This window comes from Scyliorhinus torazame, chromosome 5, assembly GCF_047496885.1.
Source record: "Scyliorhinus torazame isolate Kashiwa2021f chromosome 5, sScyTor2.1, whole genome shotgun sequence".
Taxonomy (NCBI): domain Eukaryota; kingdom Metazoa; phylum Chordata; class Chondrichthyes; order Carcharhiniformes; family Scyliorhinidae; genus Scyliorhinus; species Scyliorhinus torazame.
In genome coordinates, this window is record NC_092711.1 from 122564250 (window position 1) to 122587440 (window position 23191).

The 23191-nt window shown below is 48.5% G+C and overlaps 1 protein-coding gene across 4 annotated transcripts in view; it reads left to right on the plus strand.

The window, feature by feature from the left end:
- Positions 1-1104: 1104 nt before the first annotated feature.
- LOC140419650 (uncharacterized) overlaps positions 1105-23191 on the plus strand; it is a 28087-nt gene continuing 6000 nt past the window's right edge. For 2 of the 4 annotated variants that reach the window (XM_072503575.1, XM_072503578.1), the window contains exons 1-2: positions 1105-1174; positions 4245-4354. The gene's annotated coding sequence lies outside the window, so the exon portion shown is untranslated. The remainder of the gene's footprint in view (positions 1175-4244; positions 4355-23191) is intronic. The other 2 variants (XM_072503576.1, XM_072503577.1) reach the window with 2 other exon arrangements.

Here is a 23191-nt window from a genome sequence, read left to right on the forward strand (position 1 = left end):
AATTTAGCATGGCCAATCCACATAACCTGAACATCTTTGGACTCATGTCTGTACTATAACAAAGACCACCTGTTTCCACTTGTCATAGAAGGATCATTCATAGAATTTACAGTGCAGAAGGAAACCATTCGGCAATTTACCATCGTCACCTCCCGATTTGACAATTCCATCACACACCTGGCTGCTCTCCCACATTCTACCTCTGGAAACTTAAAGTGATCCAAAAGTCTGCTACCCATGTCTTAATTCACAGCCAGTTCCTTTCCCCTATGATCCCTGTGCTCCGAGACTTGCATTCGCTCCCACTCAATTCTAACCCTTGTTTTCAAATCCCTCCATAGCCTCGTCTCTCCCTGTGTCTGTATCTCCTCCAGCTCCACAACCCCCTGGGATATCTGCACAGCTCTGATCCTGGACTCTTGTACACCCCCGATTCTAATTACTCCGCCGCGGTTTTCAGTTCCCTCAGCCCCAAGCACTGAATTCCCTCCCGAAACCTCCCCGTCTCCACCTCACTCACCTCCTTTCAGACTCTTTAAAACTCACCTCTTTGACCAAGTTTTTGGTCACCTGCCCTAATATCTCCTTTTGTGTCTGGGTGTCTCACTTTGTTTTATAATGTTGCTGTGAAGTTGACTGGGATGATTTATGATGTTAAAGGTGTTATATAAATAGAAGTTGTTGTTGTTGACTGTAACCCTGACCTCCTGCTTTACAAAATCCCATTGGTTTCACAACAAACTCTCTCTCTGATGTTTTGCCCCCTGCGGGTTTGCAGCCTCTATAAAGACGGCAGCCGTTAACTCAGGCCTGTCACCGGGAGCAGGCCGCAGCTGTCCCGCCGCTCAATGCAAACCCGGGCCCGGAAACCTGTTATTGGGGTTTGGAGCCTCCACCGGGTTTCAGTGAAACCTCCCGGCCGAGTCCAGCATCGGCACTGCGCATGCTCCAGCTCACAATGCCCTGGGAATGATTGACGGCAGCTCTGGCCCAATAGGAAGAGAGAGGCTGGACTGGAGGTCCGAGCGGAGCGACTGGTCCTCCAATCAATCGGAGTGAATGAGGGGCGGGGCCGAGCCCGGTCACCCACGTGCGCTGGAGCATGCGCAGTGCCGATGACAGCTCAGGATTCAGTCGGTCGGGTGGAAATCGTCACCTTGTCAGATCCCGCTCGGTGAGTCATGAGGCATGGATAGAGCCGGTGGATGGGTCGGGAGGCTACATAAACATTTCGTGAAGGCCCCAAGCCCCGAATATTAAGCTCGGATACGGCAGTTGAACCGGCGACCACTGGTCGGGCTTTTCCCGGAGACAGGCCCGGGTGGACGAAGTGTGCGGCGTAGCGCATGCGTAGTGAGTGAGAGCCCCGGTTCCCGTTCACCCTGATTGGTTGGAGGACCAGCCACTCCCAGTCAGTCCTCCAGCTCCGCCCCCTGAGCTGGAGCAAACCCTTCAGAATCATCCTGCAGATAGAAGTCTGACAACACCAGGTTAAAGTCCAACAGGTTTGTTTCGATGTCACTAGCTTTCGGAGCACTGCTTTCTCAGCTGAATGAAGAGGTATGTTCTTCAACACTGTTCTTCAAACTTTTTTTCTGGGGACCCACTTTTACCAACCGGCCAACCGTCGGGACCCAACCCGGCCGACCTGAGCGACCCACCATTTTCTCTTACCTTGTTTGCTGCTGATAAAAATGGAGGAAATGGTTTTTGGTCCCTTTGGCCCTCGTACACGCTCCTTCAATGGAACCTGTTGGATGAAGGTGAAGCCTTCCAGTGTCGGACAGTATGGAGTCTCCATCGGTCCAAAGTTCTGCATTTTTTTTCCTGTAAAATTTTGTCAAATAAAACCCGTCCAAACTTGTAAAAAAAAAGAATAAATTAAATGAAAAAAATAAATATTAAATGGAAAAAATGAAAATTAAATGAATAAAATAAATGAATAAAACACCCCCGAACTTGTAAAACAAAAAGCTGCGACCATGTAAAAAAATAGCGGCCGCACTGCGCATGCACGCTCGATCAGCGGCGATGATCGTGCACGCATGCTCAATGTGGCCGAATTTTTTTTTACATGTTCGCGGCCGTTTTAAAAGCCGCTTGCAGCCGGCATTATTAAAAGCTGGCTGCTGCGTGGGGATTTGTGCGATCAGGAGCGCCGTGAAGGACGGCTCCGCGATCCTCCCGACACCCGCCCGCGGGCCACGCCCCCGAGTTTGAAGAACACTGTTCTCGAAACATATATATATAGACAAAGTCAAAGATGCAAGACAAGGCTTTGAATACGAGCATTTGCAGGTAATTAAGTCTTTCCAGATCCAGAGACAGGGGTGTGAGCATTTGAAGGTAATTACGTCTTTACAGATCCAGAGACAGGGGTATATCCTAGTTTGTGGACTATTAGAACAAATGTACATTTCTATAAAACCTTGCACTGCCAGTGGACCTTCTGAAATCTTTTAAAGCCAATAGAGTACTTTTGAAACATATTCACTGTTGTGATGTAAGAAGCTGTAAGTACGCATGTGTAATCACGTTTAGTTTTAAAATCGTTATTTTCATAGTGTATTTACTGTCATTAGTAATGAGGCACGATCAATTGGACAAAGACGATAGTTGAATCTAACTGAGGCTTTATTGCTATCAGATGTGTGGCCTCTCACAGCAGCTGGCTAAATGGCTGCTAGCTGGAGGACATGTATATTTATACCCCGCCTCCTGGGCGGAGCCAGCAGGCAGGGACTACCGGCGAACCTGTAGTACAGGTCCTACCGTACAACACCTAATACAGGTTCAACAGTGGTTTACCACATTCACCCCATGTTAAAGTATGGCGGGGTGGTGGATAACTATATACAACAATAAGTTAATATTTACAAGATTTGAGCAAACAAATGTCCTTTGATGTCCGGTGGACAGGTCAGAGGTTTAGCCGGTCCGGGGCCTTGATGTTCCTCTGGGAGCGACGCAGTGGTGTCAGCGATGTTGGTGCTGATCTGGTCGAAGGTGACTCCGGGAGCGTGCCGAAATCCTTGTCATTGTCGGGCGTGGACAGAGGGGGGGGGCAGACGATCCTGGGGTGGGGGGGGGGGGGTTGCTGTTGTGAGCGACGGGGGTGGGGAGGGTGATGCCGGGGGCGAAGGGGGTGGTGTGGGGGTGGAACCTGCTGGTGCCAGGTCCCTGAGGGAGACAGTGTCCTGGCAGCTGTCGGGGAACGCCACATAGGCGTACTGGGGGTTTGCGTAGAGCAAGTGCACCCTCTCCACCAACGGGTCCGCCTTGTGGAGTCGGACGTGCTTACGGAGAAACACGGTTCCCGGAGCTGTGAGCCAAGTCGGGAGCGACGCCCCGGATGTGGACTTCCTGGAGAAGGCAAAAAGACGTTCATGGGGTGTATTGTTAGTGGCAGTGCAGAGTAGTGAGCGAATGGAGTGGAGTGCATCAGGGAGGACCTCCTGTCAGCGGGAGGCCGGGAGGTTTCTTGACCATAGGGCCAGCTGGACGGCCCTCCATACCGTCCCATTCTCCCTTTCTACCTGTACGTTTCCCCGGGGGTTGTAGCTTGTCGTTCTGCTGGAGGCGATACCCCTGCTGAGCAGGAACTGACGCAGCTCATCACTCATGAATGAGGTTCCCCTGTCATTGTGGTTGTAGGCGGAGAAACCGAACAGAGTGAAGATTGTGTTGAGGGCTTTAATGACGGTGGCAGACGTCATGTCGGGGCAAATGGGGATGGCAAACGGGAACCTGGAGTATTCGTCGATCACACGAAGGAAATATGTGTGACCATCGGTGGAGGGGAGGGGGCCTTTGAAGTCCACGCTGAGGTGTTCAAAGGGGAGGGAGGCCTTCACCAGGCGCGCGCGGTCCGGCCGGTAGAAGTGCGGCTTGCACTCCGCACAGACCTGGCAGTCCCTGGTGATTGTCCTTACTTCCTCGCCGGAGTTGGGCAGATTTTGTGCCTTAATGAAATGTACAACCGTGTGACTCCTGGGTGATATCACGATTGGCCACACTAAATTGCCCCTTAATTGGAAAAAATTAATTGGGTACTCTAAATTTAGGGGCTGGTTTAGCACAGTGGGCTAAACAGCTGGCTTGTAAAGCAGAACAAGGCCAGCAGCGCGGGTTCAATTCCCGGACCAGCCTCCCCAGACAGGTGCTGGATTGTGGCAACTAGGGTCTTTTCACAGTAACTTCATTGAAGCCCATTTGTGACAATAAGTGATTATTATATATTGGAGGAGACACAGCCGGAGTGAGACGCATCCAGAGTGGAAATTTGGAACTTCGTAATTTGGTGGAGGTAATCAGGAAAGGGAGAGAACCAGAGAGCATCTGCGAACCTGGAAATGTAAGTGATTTTTATTACCTTTTCAAATTGTATGTGGGTGGGGGGGGGGGGGACACAGAAGTGACATCACAGTAAAGCTGTGAGCTGATTGGCTGGTTGGGAAGGTACACTAAATTAAAAAAATTAAGCATTGTTAAACTAATTAAACATATTTACTTTTAACTTAATTATAATTTAGAGGGGTATCTAAGCCAGCGATCGGAGAGTACTCTGTATAGCTTTCACATTTATAGTAGAAATCTAGTGCGGACTTCCGGGTGCGGCGATGACCAGCTAAGTCGCACGTTTCGGCAGCTCCCGGTGGAACGGACTTTAGGGCTCTTGATAGGAGCCCCAACGGCAATTTTAACGGCTAAAAACACCGTGCGGTAAACCAGAAGGGTGTTCCCCCTGGACACGGATGGAAAAAGGAGAGGAAAGTGGCCGGATTGCAGCGGATCCTTTGGAACAACGGCAAGGAAGGCAAGCAAAAACCAAGATGGCGGCGGAAGGTGGCAGTCTCATATGGGGCCCTGAACAACAAGAGTTCTTGAAACGCTGCGTGGAGGAGATAAAAAAGGAAATGAAGAAAGAGTTGTTGGCCCCGATATTACAGGCGATTGAAGGGCTGAAAGAGGAACAAAAGACCCAGGAGCAGGAGCTTCGGGTCGTGAAGGCGAAAGCAGCAGAGAATGAGAACGATATACAGGACCTGGTGGTGAAGTCGGAGATACAGGAGGCACACCAGAAACGATCTGTGGAGAGGTTGGAGGCACTGGAAAATAACGCAAGGAGGAACAACTTGAGGATTCTTGGCCTTCCTGAAGGTGTGGAGGGGGCGGACGTCGGGGCATATGTGAGCACGATGCTGCACTCGTTAATGGGAGCGGAGGCCCCGACGGGTCCGTTGGAGGTGGAGGGAGCATACCGAGTTATGGTGCGAGGATCGAGAGCAGGAGAAACTCCCAGAGCCATAGTGGTGAGATTCCTCCGTTTTAAGGATAGAGAAATGGTCCTTAGATGGGCGCAGAAAACTCGGTGTAGTAAATGGGAGAACGCGGTGATCCGCGTTTATCAAGACTGGAGTGCGGAGGTGGCGAGAAGGAGGGCGAGCTTTAATCGGGCCAAAGCGGTACTTCACAAAAAGAAGATAAAATTTGGAATGCTGCAACCGGCAAGACTGTGGGTCACATATCAAGGGAGGCACCACTACTTTGAGACGGCGGATGAAGCGTGGACTTTTATTGTAGAAGAAAAATTGGAATGAGTGGACTATGAAAATGAACGTTTGGACAAAGTGGTGGGGCGAATGGGGGGGGGCGAAGGGGGGTTTTATGTTTTAATCCTGCGGTATGGTAACTTTTCTCTCTCCCACAGGTGGTGATGGGGGGAGGTGGGGAGGGAGAGGAGATGGGGCGTTGGCCATGGGAGGCGGGGCCGAGGGAGAGGCGCGGGCTTGGTTCCCGCGCTATGATAACTATGGCGGGAATAGAGAAGCAGGAAGGAGGGGGCGTCGCACGGTGCGAGCCGTGATCACGGGGGGAAGCCGAGGTCAGCCAGAGTTTGCTGACTTCTGGGAGCAACATGGGGGGAGTAATTACGCTAGCGGGGGGTCTAGCGGGGGGGAGGGGGGAATTACTGGGTTGCTGCTGCTGGGGAAAGGGGGGAGTGGGTACGGGAAAGGATGGGCGGGGGGGCACCGTCTGGGAGAGATACAGCTGCGTGGGAACTGGGTAAGAAGCTGGAAAAAGATGATGGCTAACCGGCAAGGGGGGGGGTGGGAAGCCCCCCAACTCGGCTGATCACGTGGAACGTGAGGGGGCTGAACGGGCCGATAAAGAGGGCACGAGTACTCGCTCACCTTAAGAAACTTAAAGCAGATGTGGTTATGTTACAGGAAACGCACCTGAAACTGATAGACCAGGTTAGGTTGCGCAAAGGATGGGTGGGGCAGGTGTTCCATTCGGGGCTGGATGCGAAAAACAGGGGGGGTGGCTATATTAGTGGGGAAGTAGGTAATGTTCGAGGCAAAGACTATAGTGGCGGATAACGGGGGCAGATACGTGATGGTGAGTGGCAAATTACAGGGAGAGATGGTGGTTTTGGTAAATGTGTATGCCCCGAACTGGGACGATGCCAACTTTATGAGGCGAATGCTAGGACGCATCCCGGACCTAGAGACGGGAAAGCTGATAATGGGGGGAGATTTTAACACGGTGTTGGAACCAAGGCTGGATAGGTCGAAGTCCAGGACTGGTAGGAGGCCGGCAGCAGCCAAGGTGCTTAAGGATTTTATGGAGCAGATGGGAGGGGTGGACCCGTGGAGATTCAGTAGACCTAGGAGTAAGGAGTTCTCGTTTTTCTCCTATGTCCATAAAGTCTATTCACGCATAGACTTTTTTGTGTTGGGTAGGGCATTGATCCCGAGGGTGAGGGGAACGGAATATACGGCTATAGCCATTTCGGATCATGCCCCACACTGGGTAGACTTGGAGATAGGGGAGGAAACAAGAGGGCGCCCACCCTGGAGAATGGACATGGGACTAATGGCAGATGAGGGTGTGTGTCTAAGGGTGAGGGGATGCATTGAAAAGTACTTGGAACTCAATGACAATGGGGAGGTTCAGGTGGGAGTGGTCTGGGAGGCGTTGAAGGCGGTGGTGAGGGGGGAGCTGATATCAATAAGGACACATAAAGGGAAGCAGGAGAGTAAGGAACGGGAGCGGTTGCTGCAAGAACTTTTAAGGGTGGACAGACAATATGCGGAAGCACCGGAGGAGGGACTGTACAGGGAAAGGCAAAGGCTGCATGTGGAATTTGACTTGCTGACTACAGGCACTGAAGAGGCACAATGGAGGAAGGCGCAAGGTGTACAGTATGAATATGGAGAGAAGGCGAGCAGATTGCTGGCACACCAATTGATGAAAAGGGGAGCAGCGAGGGAAATAGGGGGATGAGGGACGAGCAAGGAGAGGTGGAGCGGGGAGCGGAGAGAGTGAATGAAGTGTTCAAGACATTTTATAAAAAATTGTATGAAGCTCAACCCCCGGATGGGAGGGAGAGAATGATGGATTTTTTGGATCGGCTGGAAATTCCCAAGGTGGAAGAGCAGGAAAGGGCGGGACTGGGAGCACAGATCACGGTAGAAGAAGTGGTGAAAGGAATTAGGAACATGCAGACGGGAAAGGCCCCGGGACCGGACGGATTCCCAGTTGAATTTTACAGAAAATATTTGGACTTGCTCGCCCCGCTACTGACGAGGACCTTTAACGAGGCAAAGGAAAGGGGACAACTGCCCCCGACTATGTCAGAAGCAACGATATCGCTTCTCTTAAAGAAGGAAAAGGATCCGCTACAATGCGGGTCCTACAGACCAATTTCCCTCCTAAATGTGGATGCCAAGGTCCTGGCCAAGGTAATGGCAATGAGAATAGAGGAATGTGTCCCGGGGGTGGTTCATGAGGACCAAACTGGGTTTGTGAAGGGGAGACAGCTGAACACGAATATACGGAGGCTGTTAGGGGTAATGATGATGGCCCCACCAGAGGGTGAAACGGAGATAGTAGTGGCGATGGATGCCGAGAAAGCATTTGATAGAGTGGAATGGGATTATCTGTGGGAGGTGTTGAGGAGATTCGGGTTTGGAGAGGGGTATGTTAGATGGGTGCAGCTGTTGTATAGGGCCCCAGTGGCGAGTGTGGTCACGAATGGACGGGGATCGGCATATTTTCGGCTCCATAGAGGGACAAGGCAGGGATGTCCTCTGTCCCCATTACTGTTTGCACTGGCGATTGAGCCCCTGGCGATAGCGCTGAGAGGTTCCAGGAGATGGAGGGGAATACTTAGGGGAGGAGAAGAACACCGGGTATCTTTATATGCGGATGATCTGCTACTATATGTGGCGGATCCAGCGGAGGGGATGCCAGAAATAATGCGGATACTTGGGGAGTTTGGGGATTTTTCAGGGTATAAATTGAATATGGGGAAGAGTGAGCTGTTTGTGGTGCATCCAGGGGAGCAGAGTAGAGAAATAGAAGACCTACTGTTGAGGAAGGTAACAAGAGACTTTCGTTACTTGGGGATCCAGATAGCTAAGAATTGGGGCACATTGCACAGGCTAAATTTGACGTGGTTGGTGGAACAGATGGAGGAAGATTTCAAGAGATGGGATATGGTAGCATTGTCAATGGCAGGGAGGGTGCAGGCGGTTAAGATGGTGGTCCTCCCGAGATTCCTCTTTGTGTTTCAGTGCCTCCCGGTGGTGATCACGAAGGCTTTTTTCAAAAGGATAGAAAAGAGTATCATGGGTTTTGTTTGGGCCGGGAAGACTCCGAGAGTGAGGAAGGGATTCTTACAGCGTAGTAGGGATAGGGGGGGGCTGGCACTACCGAGCCTAAGTGAGTATTATTGGGCCGCTAATATTTCAATGGTGAGTAAGTGGATGGGAGAGGAGGAAGGAGCGGCGTGGAAGAGATTAGAGAGGGCGTCCTGTAGGGGGACCAGCCTGCAGGCTATGGTGACAGCCCCATTGCCGTTCTCACCAAGGAACTATACCACGAGTCCGGTGGTGGTAGCTACACTGAAGATTTGGGGACAGTGGAGACGACATAGGGGAAAGACTGGAGCATTGGGGGGGTCCCCGATAAGAAACAACCATAGGTTTGCCCCGGGGGGAATGGATGGGGGATATGGAATGTGGCAAAGAGCAGGAATAACGCAATTGAAAGATCTATTTGTGGATGGGAAGTTTGCGAGTCTGGGAGCGCTGACGGAGAAATATGGGTTGCCCCAAGGGAATGCATTTAGGTACATGCAATTGAGGGCTTTTGCGAGGCAACAGGTGAGGGAATTCCCGCAGCTCCCGACACAAGAGGTGCAGGACAGAGTCATCTCAAAGAAATGGGTGGGGGGTGGTAAGGTGTCGGATATATATAGGGAAATGAGGGATGAAGGGGAGACTATGGTGGACGAACTAAAAGGGAAATGGGAAGAAGAGCTAGGGGAGGAGATTGAGGAGGGGCTGTGGGCAGATGCCCTAAACAGGGTAAACGCGTCGTCCTCGTGCGCCAGGCTAAGCCTGATTCAGTTTAAGGTATTACACAGGGCACATATGACTGGAACACGGCTCAGTAAATTTTTTGGGGTGGAGGATAGGTGTGCGAGGTGCTCGAGAAGCCCAGCGAATCATACCCATATGTTCTGGTCATGCCCGGCACTACAGGGGTTTTGGATGGGGGTGACAAAGGTGCTTTCGAAAGTAGTAGGAGTCCGGGTCGAACCAAGCTGGGGGTTGGCTATATTTGGGGTTGCACAAGAGCCGGGAGTGCAGGAGGCGAGAGAGGCCGATGTTTTGGCCTTTGCGTCCCTAGTAGCCCGGCGCAGGATACTGTTGATGTGGAAGGAAGCCAAGCCCCCGGGGGTGGAGACCTGGATAAATGACATGGCGGGGTTCATAAAGTTAGAGCGGATTAAGTTCGTCCTAAGGGGGTCGGCTCAAGGGTTCACCAGGCGGTGGCAACCGTTCGTCGAATATCTTGCGGAAAGATAGATGGGGGAAAAAAGAAGGCAGCAGCAGCAGCCCAGGACTTGGGGGGTGGGGGGGGGGGGAGGGATGGGGTGGGGGGGGGGTATAGCCTGTGACAAGGCAGTTGCCAATTAGGGCTAGTTTTCATTTTTGTTATTTAATATTTATTTATTTGTTGTTTTTTGTTTATATAAAAAAAGGTCATTATTATCTGTATTGTTATAATGTTGTGTAAAGGATGCACAATGTACTGTGTTGGTTGACCAGAAATTTTCAATAAAATATTTATTAAAAAAAAAAGAAATCTAGTGCGAGGAAACAGATAGTTAACAGTAACTTTTTAAAAAAAAACTTTTAAATTTAATTTACTAATTAATTGACGCAATGTCAATTAGAGGGATGCAGTGCTCTGACTGTGAGATGTGGCAGGTCCGGGAGGCTTCCAGCGTCCCAGATGGCTTCATCTGCAGAAAATGCACCCAACTGGAGCTCCTCACAGACCGCATGGTTCGGTTGGAGCAGCAGTTGGATGCACTTAGGAGCACGCAGGTGGCGGAAAGCGTCACAGATAGCAGTTATATAAATGTGGTCACACCCAAGGTGCAGGCAGAGAAATGGGTGACCACCAGAAAGGGCAGGCAGTCAGTGCAGGAATCCCCTGTGGTTGTCCCCCTCTCGAACAGGTATACCCCTTTGGATACTGTCGGGGGGGGGGATAGCCTATCAGGGGAAAACAGCAGCAGCCAGAGCAGTGGTACCACGGCTGGCTCTGATGTTCAGAAGGGAGGGTCAAAGCGCAGAAGTGCAATAGTCATTGAGGACTCTATAGTCAGGCGCACAGATAGGTGCTTCTGTGGTCATGAAAGAGACTCCAGGATGGTATATTGCCTCCCTGGTGCCAGGGTCCAGGATGTCTCCGAACGGGTAGCAGGCATCCTGAAGGGGAGGGCAAACAGGCAGAGGTCATTGTACATATTGGTACTAACGACATAGGCAGGAAGGGGCATGAGGTCCTGCAGCAGGAGTTCAGGGAGCTAGGCAGAAAGTTAAAAGACAGAGCCTCTAGGGTTGTCATCTCAGGATTACTCCCTGTGCCACGTGCCAGTGAGGCTAGAAATAGGAAGATAGAGCAGCTAAACACGTGGCTAAACAGCTGGTGTAGGAGGGAGGGTTTCCGTTATCTAGACCACTGGGAGCTCTTCCGGGGCAGGTGTGACCTGTATAAGAAGGACGGGTGGCATTTAAACTGGACAGGCATAAATATCCTGGCCGCGAGGTTTGCTTGTGTCACACGGGAGGGTTTAAACTAGTATGGCAGCGGGGTGGGCACCGGAGCAATAGGTCAGAAGGTGAGAGCATTGAGGGAGAACTAGGGGATAGTTCCAGTATGGCTCTGAGGCAGAGCAGACAGGGAGACCCGCTGCACCGGAGCAATAGGTCGGAAGGTGAGAGCATTGAGGGAGAACTAGGGGATAGTTCCAGTATGGCTCTGAGGCAGAGCAGACAGGGAGATGTTGCTGAACACAGTGGGTCTGGTGGCCTGAAGTGCATATGTTTTAATGCAAGAAGTATTACGGGAAAGGCAGATGAACTTAGAGCTTGGATTAGTACTTGGAACTATGATGTTGTTGCCATTCCAGAGACCTGGTTGAGGGAAGGACAGGATTGGCAGCTAAACGTTCCAGGATTTAGATGTTTCAGGTGGGATAGAGGGGGTTGTAAAAGCGGTGGCGGAGTTGCGCTACTCGTTAGGGAGAATATCACAGCTGTACTACAGGAGGACACCTCAGAGGGCAGTGAGGCTCTCTGGGTAGAGATCAGGAATAAGAAGGGTGTATTCACAATGTTGGGGGTTTACTACAGGCCTCCCAACAGCCAGTGGGAGATAGAGGAGCAGATAGGTAGACCGGTTTTGGACAAGAGTAAAAACAACAGGGTTGTTGTGATGGGAGACTTCAACTTTCCAAATATTGACTGGGGCTCACTTAGTACTTGGGGCTTAGATGGGGCAGAGTTTGTAAGGAGCATCCAGGGGGGCTTCTTAAAACAATATGTAGACAGTCCAACTAGGGAAGGGCTGTACCGGACCTGGTATTGGGGAATGAGCCCAGCCAGGTGGTAGAAGTTTAAGTAGGAGAGCATTTCGGGAACAGTGACCACAATTCAGCAAGTTTTAAAGTGCTGGTGGACAAGGATAAGAGTGGTCCTAGGGTGAATGCTAAATTGGGGTAGGCTAATTATAACAATATTAGGCAGGAACTGAAGAATCTAGATTGGGGGTGGATGTTTGAGGGTAAATCAACCTTTTAAATTTTCTATCCAGAGAATTCTGCCTTTGTCTTAATTGTTTAAAGTCTTGTCTGAACCAAAGTGAATTTATTAAATGGTAAGTTGTGGGTGGCTAAAATTCATTAAATTCCAGATAACAAGATCAGTTAACACAAATCTTCAATTTTAAAACTTGCATTTCTATTGCGCCTTTCACACCCACAGGACGACCCAAAGTGCTCTACAGTCAATTAAGTGCTTTTGAAGTGTTGTAATATAGGAAACGCAGCAGCCACTGTTGTAATGTAGGAAACGCAGCAGCCAATTTACACACAGCAAGATCCCACACACAGCAATGTGATAATGAGCAGATGATGTGTTTTTAGTGATGTTGACTGAGGGATAAATAGTGACCAGGACACTGGGGATAACTCCCCTGCTCGTCTTCAAAATAGTGGCTGTGGGAACTTTTACACCCACCTGAGAGGGGCAGACATGGGCGGCACAGTGGTTAACACAGTTGCTTCACAGCTCCAGGGTCCCAGGTCCGATTCCCGGCTTGGGTCACTGTCTGTGCGGAGTCTGCACGTTCTCCCCATGTCTGCGTGGGTTTCCTCCGAGTGCACCGGTTTCCTCCCACAGTCCAAAGATGTGCAGGTTAGGTGGATTGGCCATGCTAAATTGCCCTTAGTGTCAAAAAGGTTGGCTGGGGTTACGGCGGAGCTGTGGGCTTGGATAAGGTGCTCTTTCCAAGAGCTGGTGCAGACTCGATGGGCCAAATAGCCTCCTTCTGCACTGTAAATTCTATGATGACAAGGGCCTCAGTTTAACATCTTATTTGAAAGAAGGCTGTTCTTTTTTTTATAAATGTTTTATTGAAAATTTTTTCCCAAACAACAATTTTTCCCCTCTTACAAAGCAAACGCAACAATAACAATACAGAAATTTTAAACAATACACAAGTAACAAAACCCCTTTATCTTTGACCTAAACTAAACCCCCCCTCCCCCCCCCCCCCCCCCCCTCCCCCTGGGTTGCTGCTGCTGATCATCTGTCTTCCCTCTAACGTTCCCCTAGGTAGTCGAGAATGGCTGCCACCGCCTGGTGAACCCTTGAGCCGATCCTCTCAGGGCAAACTTTATCTGCTCCAGTTTAATGAACCCCGCCATATCATTTACCCAGGCCTCCAGTCCGGGGGGTTTCGCCTCCTCCACATGAGTAGGATCCTGCGCCGGGCTACTAGGGACGCAAAGGCCACAACGTCGGCCTCTTTCGCCTCCTGCACTCCCGGCTCTTCCGCAACTCCAAATAGAGCTAACCCCCAGCCTGGTTTGACCCGGGCCTTCACCACCCGCGAAATCACTCCCGTCACTCCCTTCCAATACCCTTCCAGTGCCGGGCATGCCCAAAACATATGTGCGTGGTTTGCCGGGCTCCCGCCACACCTCCCACATTTGTCCTCCACTCCAAAGAACCTGCTCAATCTTGCTCCCGTTATGTGTGCTCTATGTAGCACCTTAAATTGAATCAGGCTAAGCCTGGCGCATGAGGAAGAGGAATTTACCCTGCTTAGGGCATCAGCCCACATACCCTCCTCTATCTCCTCCCCTAGTTCTTCTTCCCACTTTCCTTTTAGTTCGCCCACCGACTCCTCCCCCTCTTCCCTCATCTCTCGGTAAATCTCTGACACCTTGCCCTCTCCGACCCACACCCCTGAAAGCACCCTGTCCTGTATCCCCTGTGTCGGGAGCAATGGAAATTCCCTGAAAGAAGGCTGTTCTGACAGTGCAGCACTCCTTCAGTGCTGGGACAAGAAAGGCTGGATGTGATTTTTGTCGTCGGGTCTCTGGACTGGGATTTGAACCAACAACCTTCTGACCCCAAAGGTGAGAGAGCTGCCCACTGAGCCATGGCTGAGACTAGTAAGGGAAAGTTACCCTTTAAAACCCTCACCCTTTGCCTCCAGTGCCTCAATCTAATAATAAAACCCCCAGTATAAATAACATGGATTTGTCTGACAAATGTTGAAATGCTTGTTTCCAGCCACAAGTTTCAACTTCCCATTTGAGCATCGGGCACCTTTCTGTCTCTATTGCTCGTGTCACTGACAGGCAGGCGATAGAGCTGAAGGCTGAATTTAGCTGAGAATAACGGGGCCTGCGTGCCAGTTGGGAAATTGCCATGGACGTCGCTAATAGAGAGACAGGAAGGTGCTGGAGGACTGACTGGGAAATGGGCCTCCAACCAATTATTATATTGGTTACTCTGCGCTAAAGAGAAACCCATCTCTTTAAATACATATACAGGGAAGAGGCTGACATGAAATCTGTCCCTTTTAACCTGCACAAAAGCAAGCGGTTCAGATTCACAGGCTGCAAGAGTCCATTCGGCCCATCGTGCCCCTGCTATCTTTTTGAAAGGACTCTCTGATTCATCCAACTGCTCTGCCCTTTCCCCACAGCCCTGCAAATTCTTACCTTTCAAGTATTCACCCGTTGGAAAGATACGATTGAATCTGTTTTGAGGAGATCAGAACAACTCATTGCTTCACATAGATCTTTGTGAGTAAGGTGTCAAAGTTGCAGGAGTGTACCGGCAGGCAGGAAGGTGGTTTAAAGTGTGTCTTCTTCAATGCCAGGAGCATCCGGAATAAGGTGGGTGAACTTGCGGCATGGGTTGGTACCTGCGACTTCGATGTTGTGGCCATTTTGGAGACATGGATAGAGCAGGGACAGGAATGGTTGTTGCAGGTGCCGGGGTTTAGATATTTCAGTAAGCTCAGGGAAGGTGGTAAAAGAGGGGGAGGGGTGGCATTGTTAGTCAAGGACCGTATTACGGTGGCAGAAAGGGCGTTTGATGAGGACTCGTCTATTGAGGTAGTATGGGCTGAGGTTAGAAACAGGAAAGGAGAGGTCACCCTGTTAGGGGTTTTCCAAAGGCCTCCGAAAAGTTCCAGAGATGTAGAGGAAAGGATTGCAAAGATGATTCTGGATAGGAGCGAAAGCAACAGGGTAGTTGTTATGGGGGACTTTAACTTTCCAAATATTGACTGGAAACACTATAGTTCGAGTACTTTAGATGGGTCTGTTTTTGTCCAATGTGTGCAGGAGGGTTTCCGACACAGTATGTAGATAAGCCAACGAGAGGGCGAGGCCATATTGGATTTGGTACTGGGTAATGAACCAGGACAGATGTTAGATTTGGAGGTAGGTGAGCACTTTGGTGATAGTGACCACAATTCGATTACGTTTACTTTAGTGATGGAAAGGGATAGGTATATACTGCAGGGCAAGAGTTATATCTGGGGGAAAGGCAATTATGATGCGATGAGGCAAGACTTAGGATGCATCGGATGGAGAGGAAAACTGCAGGGGATGGGCACAATGGAAATGTGGAGCTTGTTCAAGGAACGGCTGCTGCGTGTCCTTGATAAGTATGTACCTGTCAGGCAGGGAGGAAGTGGTCGAGCAAGGGAACTGTGGTTTACTAAAGCAGTCGAAACACTTGTCAAGAAAAAGAAGGAGGCTTATGTAAAGATGAGACATGAAGGTTCAGTTAGGGCGCTCGAGAGTTACAAGTTAGCTAGGAAGGACTTAAAGAGAGAGCTAAGAAGAGACAGGAGGGGACATGAGAAGTCTTTGGCAGGGAGGATCAAGGATAACCCTAAAGCTTTCTATAGCTATGTCAGGAATAAAAGAATGACGAGGGTAAGAGTAGGGCCAGTCAAGGACAGTAGTGGGAAGTTGTGCGTGGAGTCCGAGGAGATAGGAGAGGTGCTAAATGAATATTTTTCATCAGTATTCACACAGGAAAAAGACAATGTTGTCGAGGAGAATACTGAGATTCAGGCTACGAGACTAGAAGGGCTTGAGTTTCATAAGGAGGAGGTGTTAGCAATTCTGGAAAGTGTGAAAATAGATAAGTCCCCTGGGCCGGATGGGATTTATCCTAGGATTCTCTGGGAAGCTAGGGAGGAGATTGCTGAGCCTTTGGCTTTGATCTTTAAGTCATCTTTGTCTACAGGAATAGTGCCAGAAGACTGGAGGATAGCAAATGTTGTCCCCTTGTTCAAGAAGGGGAGTAGAGACAACCCCGGCAACTATAGACCAGTGAGCCTTACTTCTGTTGTGGGCAAATTCTTGGAAAGGTTTATAAGAGATAGGATGTATAATCATCTGGAAAGGAATAATTTGATTAGAGATAGTCAACACGGTTTTGTGAAGGGCAGGTTGTGCCTCACAAACCTTATTGAGTTCTTTGAGAAGGTGACCAAACAGGTGGATGAGGGTAAAGCAGTTGATGTGGTGTATATGGATTTCAGTAAAGCGTTTGATAAGGTTCCCCACGGTAGGCTACTGCAGAAAATACGGAGGCATGGGATTCAGGGTGATTTAGCAGTTTGGATCAGAAATTGGCTAGCTGGAAGAAGACAAAGGGTGGTGGTTGATGGGAAATGTTCAGACTGGAGTCCAGTTACTAGTGGTGTATCACAAGGATCTGTTTTGGGGCCACTGCTGTTTGTCATTTTTATAAATAACCTGGAGGAGGGCGTAGAAGGATGGGCGAGTAAATTTGCAGATGACACTGAAGTCGATGGAGTTGTGGACAGTGCGGAAGGATGTTACAAGTTACAGAGGGACATAGGTAAGCTGCAGTGCTGGGCTGAGAGGTGGCAAATGGAGTTTAATGCAGAAAAGTGTGAGGTGATTCATTTTGGAAGGAATAACAGGAAGACAGAGTACTGGGCGAATGGTAAGATTCTTGGCAGTGTGGATGAGCAGAGAGATCTCGGTGTCATGTACATAGATCCCTGAAAGTTGCCACCCAGGTTGAGAGGGTTGTTCAGAAGGCGTACAGTGTGTTAGCTATTATTGGTAGAGGGATTGAGTTTCGGAGCCATGAGGTCATGTTGCAGCTGTACAAAACTCTGGTGCGGCCGCATTTGGAGAATTGCGTGCAATTCATTTCGCTGCATTATAGAAAGGATGTGGAAGCATTGGAAAGGGTGCAGAGGGCGGAGAGATGGCAGATGGAGTTTAATCCGGACAAATGTGAGGTAATGCATTTTGTCTAATGCAGATAAGGAATATACAGTGAATGGTAGAACCCTCAAGAGTATTGAAAGTCAGAGAGATCTAGGAGTACAGGTCCACAGGTCACTGAAAGAGGCAACACGGGTGGAGAAGGTAGTCAAGAAGGCATACGGCATGCTTGCCCTCATTGGCCGGGGCATTGAGTATAAGAATTGGCAAGTCATGTTGCAGCTGTATAGAACCTTAGTTAGGCCACACTTGGAGTATAGTGTTCAATTCTGGTCGCCACAATACCAGAAGGATGTGGAGGCTTTAGAGAGGGTGCAGAATAAATTTGCCAGGATGTTGCCTGGTATAGAGGGCATTAGCTATGAGGAGCGGTTGAATAAACTCGGTTTGTGCTCACTGGAACGACGGAGGTTGAGGGGCGACCTGATAGAGGTCTACAAAATTATGAGGGACATCCCGACAGAGTGGATAGTCAGAGGCTTTTCCCCAGGGTAGAGGGGTCAATTACTAGGGGGTATAGGTTTAAGGTGCGAGGCGCAAGGTTTAGAGTAGATGTCCGAGGCATGTTTTTTACACAGGGTAGTGGGTGCCTGGAACTCGCTACCGGAGGAGGTGGTGGAAGCAGGGACGATAGTGACATTTAAGGGGCATCTTGACAAATACATGAATAGGATGGGAATAGAGGGATATGGACCGAGGAAGTGTAGAAGATTGTAGTTTAGTCGGGCAGCATGGTCGGCACGGGCTTGGAGGGCCGAAGGGCATGTTCCTGTACTGTACTTTTCTTTGTTCTTTGAGCTGGTTCTTTGGGGTTGAAGACAGCTGTGCGGGAGGACCAGCAAACCATGTCCATATGTTCTGTGCATGTCCGATGCTTAGGGGATTCTGGCAGGGGTTTGTGGGTGTCATGTCCACGGTGTTAAAAACAAGGATGGCACCGAGTCCAGAGGTGGCGAGTTTCGGAGAGTCGGAAGACCCGGGAATCCAGGAGGAGAAAGAGGTAGACATTCTCGCCTTTGCTTCTCTGGTAGCCCGGAGACGGATACTATTAGCTTGGAGGGACCCAAAGCCCCCGAAGTTGGAGACCTGGCTAACTGACATGGCTAGCTTTCTCTGTTTGGATAAAATCAATGACGCTTGATAGGGTCAATGTTAGGGCTCGCCCGGAAGTGGCAGCCGTTCATTGACTTCTTTAGAGAAAATTAACTGTCAACAGAAGGGGGACGGGACGGGGGCAGAGGGTTAGTTTAGCTTAGAGTAGGGGGTTCCTTAAAGGTGGGACCTGTAAGGGAGGAAGACGGCTTTTGCACTATGTTTATATTTTCGTGCACATTGTTTATTTTGTTGTTGTAAAACCATAAATAGGTCAATAAAATGTCTATTAAAAAAAAAAGACTCTGACTGGCATGGCCTGGTGACACGTGGCCATCAATTAATTTCCTTTCCCCCGAGACAAAGCAAGGACCTGACACAGTGTGTTTGAGACAAAGCTGATTTATTTCACAAACAACAAGATGTTAAACTCTAGCCCAGCTCAGTTACAGAGATTCGAAATAAACCCCAATTGTCAGAATGAAGATGGTTCAGTTCTGGGTGTGATTAACAGTGACAGTATCAGCAGAATCAACACTTCTAAGATGAACAGAGGGTAAATATAAATTCCTTCCGTTGGTTTGACAGTTCAGGAATCGTCAGTGGCATCTTATGATGTGGAGAAATTAGCTCAACAATCCTATGAACTAAAATTTAGTCTGGCCTGGTGTCACCAAGCTGATATCCAGTCTTTCTCTGACACATTATTCTTAATGACATAGCTGACAGGTTAAGAGTGAAAAAGTCAACTATTTAGCAGTACGTGGAAGAGGCAAGTTTGTAGATGTTCTACAGTGTTACAGACTGGCTCGTTGGATCTTATTCTGTCCCATCTTACATTCAGCTAACAATAAAATGACTAAAATACTGCAACATACAGGCATTTGGGGACAACGGTGAGTTTGCTGCTCAGATTAGTTAAAGTCTCCATATTGTAAAATGGATCTCGAAGGACTAGAGAAGATGCAGGAAAAGATATTTGAATTGTGCCTGAACTGGCAGGTTATACCCGGCAACAAAGATTGGACAGGGTGTAAACCTTTTCTCTGGAAAAGGGAATGAAGGATGACCTGATCCTGTAAGATTATGAACAGGTTTGATATGATAGACAAGTGGAAGATGTTTCCACTGGATGAGAATAAATATGAGTTAGTCATTAATTAATCTAATGTGCAGTTCAGGAGCAGTTCAGAGGGAGATCACTCACACACTTCATGTGTGCAATGGGATTTCCTCAGTTTTGCCACTGGTTAACACTCCAACTTTAAAAGCCCAGACCATTTGATCCAATTTCAGCACATTGTTATTGACGAGGGGCAGTTTAACTGTTCTGTCCACAAAGACAAAAATCACTATTCACCTGAACCTGCTCAGACCCCAACATGTTAAGGACGGTAGAAAGAGGGAAAATAGACCATGGATATCTAAGGAAATAAGGGAAAGTATCAAATTGAAGGAAAAAGCATACAAAGTTGCAAAGATTAGTGGGAGACTAGAAGACTGGGAAATCTTTAGGGGGCAACAGAAAGCTACTAAAAAAGCTATAAAGAAGAGTAAGATAGATTGAGAGTAAACTTGCTCAGAATATAAAAACAGATCGTAAAAGTTTCTACAAATATATAAAACAAAAAAGAGTGGCTACGGTAAATATTGGTCCTTTAGAGGATGAGAAGGGAGATTTAATAATGGGAGATGAGGAAATGGCTGAGGAACTGAACAGGTTTTTTGGGTCGGTCTTCACAGTGGAAGACACAAATAACATGCAAGTGACTGATAGAAATGAGGCTATGACAGGTGAGGACCTTGAGAGGATTGTTATCACTAAGGAGGGAGTGATGGGCAAGCTAATGGGGCTAAAGGTAGACAAGTCTCCTGGCCCTGATGAAATGCATCCCAGAGTGCTAAAAGAGATGGCTAGGGAAATTGCAAATGCACTAGTGATAATTTACCAAAATTCGCTAGATTCTGGGGTGGTCCCGGCCGATTGGAAATTAGCAAATGTGACACCACTGTTTAAAAAAGGAGGTAGGCGGAAAGCGGGTAATTGTAGGCCAGTGAGCTTAACTTCGGTAGTAGGGAAGATGCTGGAATCTATCATCAAGGAAGAAATAGCGAGGCATCTGGATGGAAATTGTCCCATTGGGCAGACGCAGCATGGGTTCATAAAGGGCAGATTGTGCCTAACTAATTTAGTGGAATTTTTTGAGGACATTACCAGAGCGGTAGGTAACGTGGAGCCAATGGATGTGGTATATCTGGATTTCCAGAAAGCCTTTGACAAGGTGCCATACAAAAAGTTGCTGCATAAGATAAAGATGCATGGCATTAAGGGTAAAGTAGTAGCATGGATCGGACGATTGGTTAATTAATAGAAAGCAAAGAGTGGGGTTTAATGAGTGTTTCTCTGGTTGGCAATCAGTAGCTAGTGGTGTTCCTCAAGGATCAGTGTTGGGCCCACAACTGTTCACAATTTACATAGATGATTTGGAGTTGGAGAACGAAGGGCAATGTGTCCAAGTTTGCAGACGACACTAAGATGAGTGGTAAAGCAAAAAGTGCAGAGGATACTGGAAGTCTGCAGAGGGATTTGGATAGGTTAAGTGAATGGGCTAGGGTCTGACAGATGGAATACAATGTTGATAAATGTGAGGTTATCCATTTTGGTAGGAATAACAGCAAAAGGAATTATTATTTAAATGATAAAATATTAAAACATGCTGCTGTGCAGAGAGACCTGGGTGTGCTAGTGCATGAGTCGCAAAAAGTTGGTTTACAGGTGCAACGGGTGATTAAGAAGGCAAATGGAATTTTGTCCTCCATTGCTAGAGGGATGGAGTTTAAGACTAGGGAGGTTCTGCTGCAATTGTATAAGGTGTTAGTGAGGCCACACCTGGAGTATTGTGTTCAGCTTTGGTCTCCTTACTTGAGAAAGGACGTACTGGCACTGGAGGGTGTGCAGAGGAGAATCACTAGGTTAATCCCAGAGCTGAAGGAGTTGGTTTACGAGGAGAGGTTGAGTAGACTGGGACTGTACTCGTTGGAATTTAAAAGGATGAGGGGGTATCTTTTAGAAACATACAGAATTATGAAGGGAATAGATAGGATAGATGCGGGCAGGTTGTTTCCACTGGCGGGTGAAAGCAGAACTAGGGGGCATAGACTTAAAATAAGGGGAAGTAGATTTAGGACTGAGTTTAGGAGGGCAAGGTTTACAATTGGGGGAAGGGTAAATACGATGTTGTCAGGCAAGAATTGAAGTGCATAAGTTGGGAACATAGGCTGTCAGGGAAGGACACAAGTGAAATGTGGAACATGTTCAAGGAACAGGTACTACGTATCCTTGATATGTATGTCCCTGTCAGGCAGGGAAGAGATGGTCGAGTGAGGGAACCATGGTTGACAAGAGAGGTTGAATGTCTTGTTAAGAGGAAAAAGGAGACTTATGTAAGGCTGAGGAAACAAGGTTCAGACAGGGCGTTGGAGGGAAACAAGATAGCCAGGAGGGAACTGAAGAAAGGGATTAGGAGAGCTAAGAGAGGGCATGAACAATTTTTGGCAGGTAGAATCAAGGAAAACCCCAAGGCCTTTTACACATATGTGAGAAATATGAGAATGACTAGAGCGAGGGTAGGTCCGATCAAGGACAGGAGCGGGAGATTCTGTATTGAGTCTGAAGAGATAGGAGAGGTCTTGAACGAGTACTTTTCTTCTGTATTTACAAATGAGAGGGGCCATATTGTTGGAGAGGACAGTGTGAAACAGACAGGTAAGCTCGAGGAAATACTTGTTCGGAAGGAAGATGTGTTGGGCATTTTGAAAAACTTGAGGATAGACAAGTCCCCTGGGCCTGACGGGATATATCCAAGGATTCTATGGGAAGCAAGAGATGAAATTGCAGAGCCATTGGCAATGATCTTTTCGTCCTCACTGTCAACAGGGGTGGTACCAGGGGATTGGAGCGTGGCGAATGTCGTGCCCCTGTTCAAAAAAGGGACTAGGGATAACCCTGGGAATTACAGGCCAGTTAGTCTTACTTCGGTGGTAGGCAAAGTAATGGAAAGGGTACTGAAGGATAGGATTTCTGAGCATCTGGAAAGACACTGCTTGATTAGGGATAGTCAGCATGGATTTGTGAGGGGTAGGTCTTGCAAGTCTTATTGAATTCTTTGAGGAGGTGACCAAGCATGTGGATGAAGGTAAAGCAGTGGATGTAGTGTACATGGATTTTAGTAAGGCATTTGATAAGGTTCCCCATGGTAGGCTTCTGCGGAAAGTAAGGAGGCATGGGATAGTGGGAAATTTGGCCAATTGGATAACGAACTGGCTAACCGATAGAAGTCAGAGAGTGGTGGTGGATGGCAAATATTCAGCCTGGATCCCAGTTAACAGTGGCGTACCGCAGGGATCAGTTCTGGGTCCTCTGCTGTTTGTGATTTTCATTAATGACTTGGATGAGGGAGTGGAAGGGTGGGTCAGTAAATTTGCAGACGATACAAGATTGGTGGAGTTGTGGATAGTGAGGAGGGCTGTTGTCGACTGCAAAGAGACATAGATAGGATGCAGAGCTGGGCTGAGAAGTGGCAGATGGAGTTTAACCCTGAAGTGTGAGGTTGTCCATTTTGGAAGGACAAATATGAATGCGGAATACAGGGTTAACGGTAGAGTTCTTGGCAATGTGGAGGAGCAGAGAGATCTTGGGGTCTATGTTCATACATCTTTGAAAGTTGCCACTCAAGTGGATAGAGCTGTGAAGAAGGCCTATGGTGTGCTAGCATTCATTAACAGAGGGATTGAATTTAAGAGCCGTGAGGTGATGAAACCGCTGTACAAAACTTTGGTAAGGCCACATTTGGAGTACTGTGTACAGTTCTGGTCGCCTCATTTTAGGAAGGATGTGGAAGCTTTGGAAAAGGTGCAAAGGAGATTTACCAG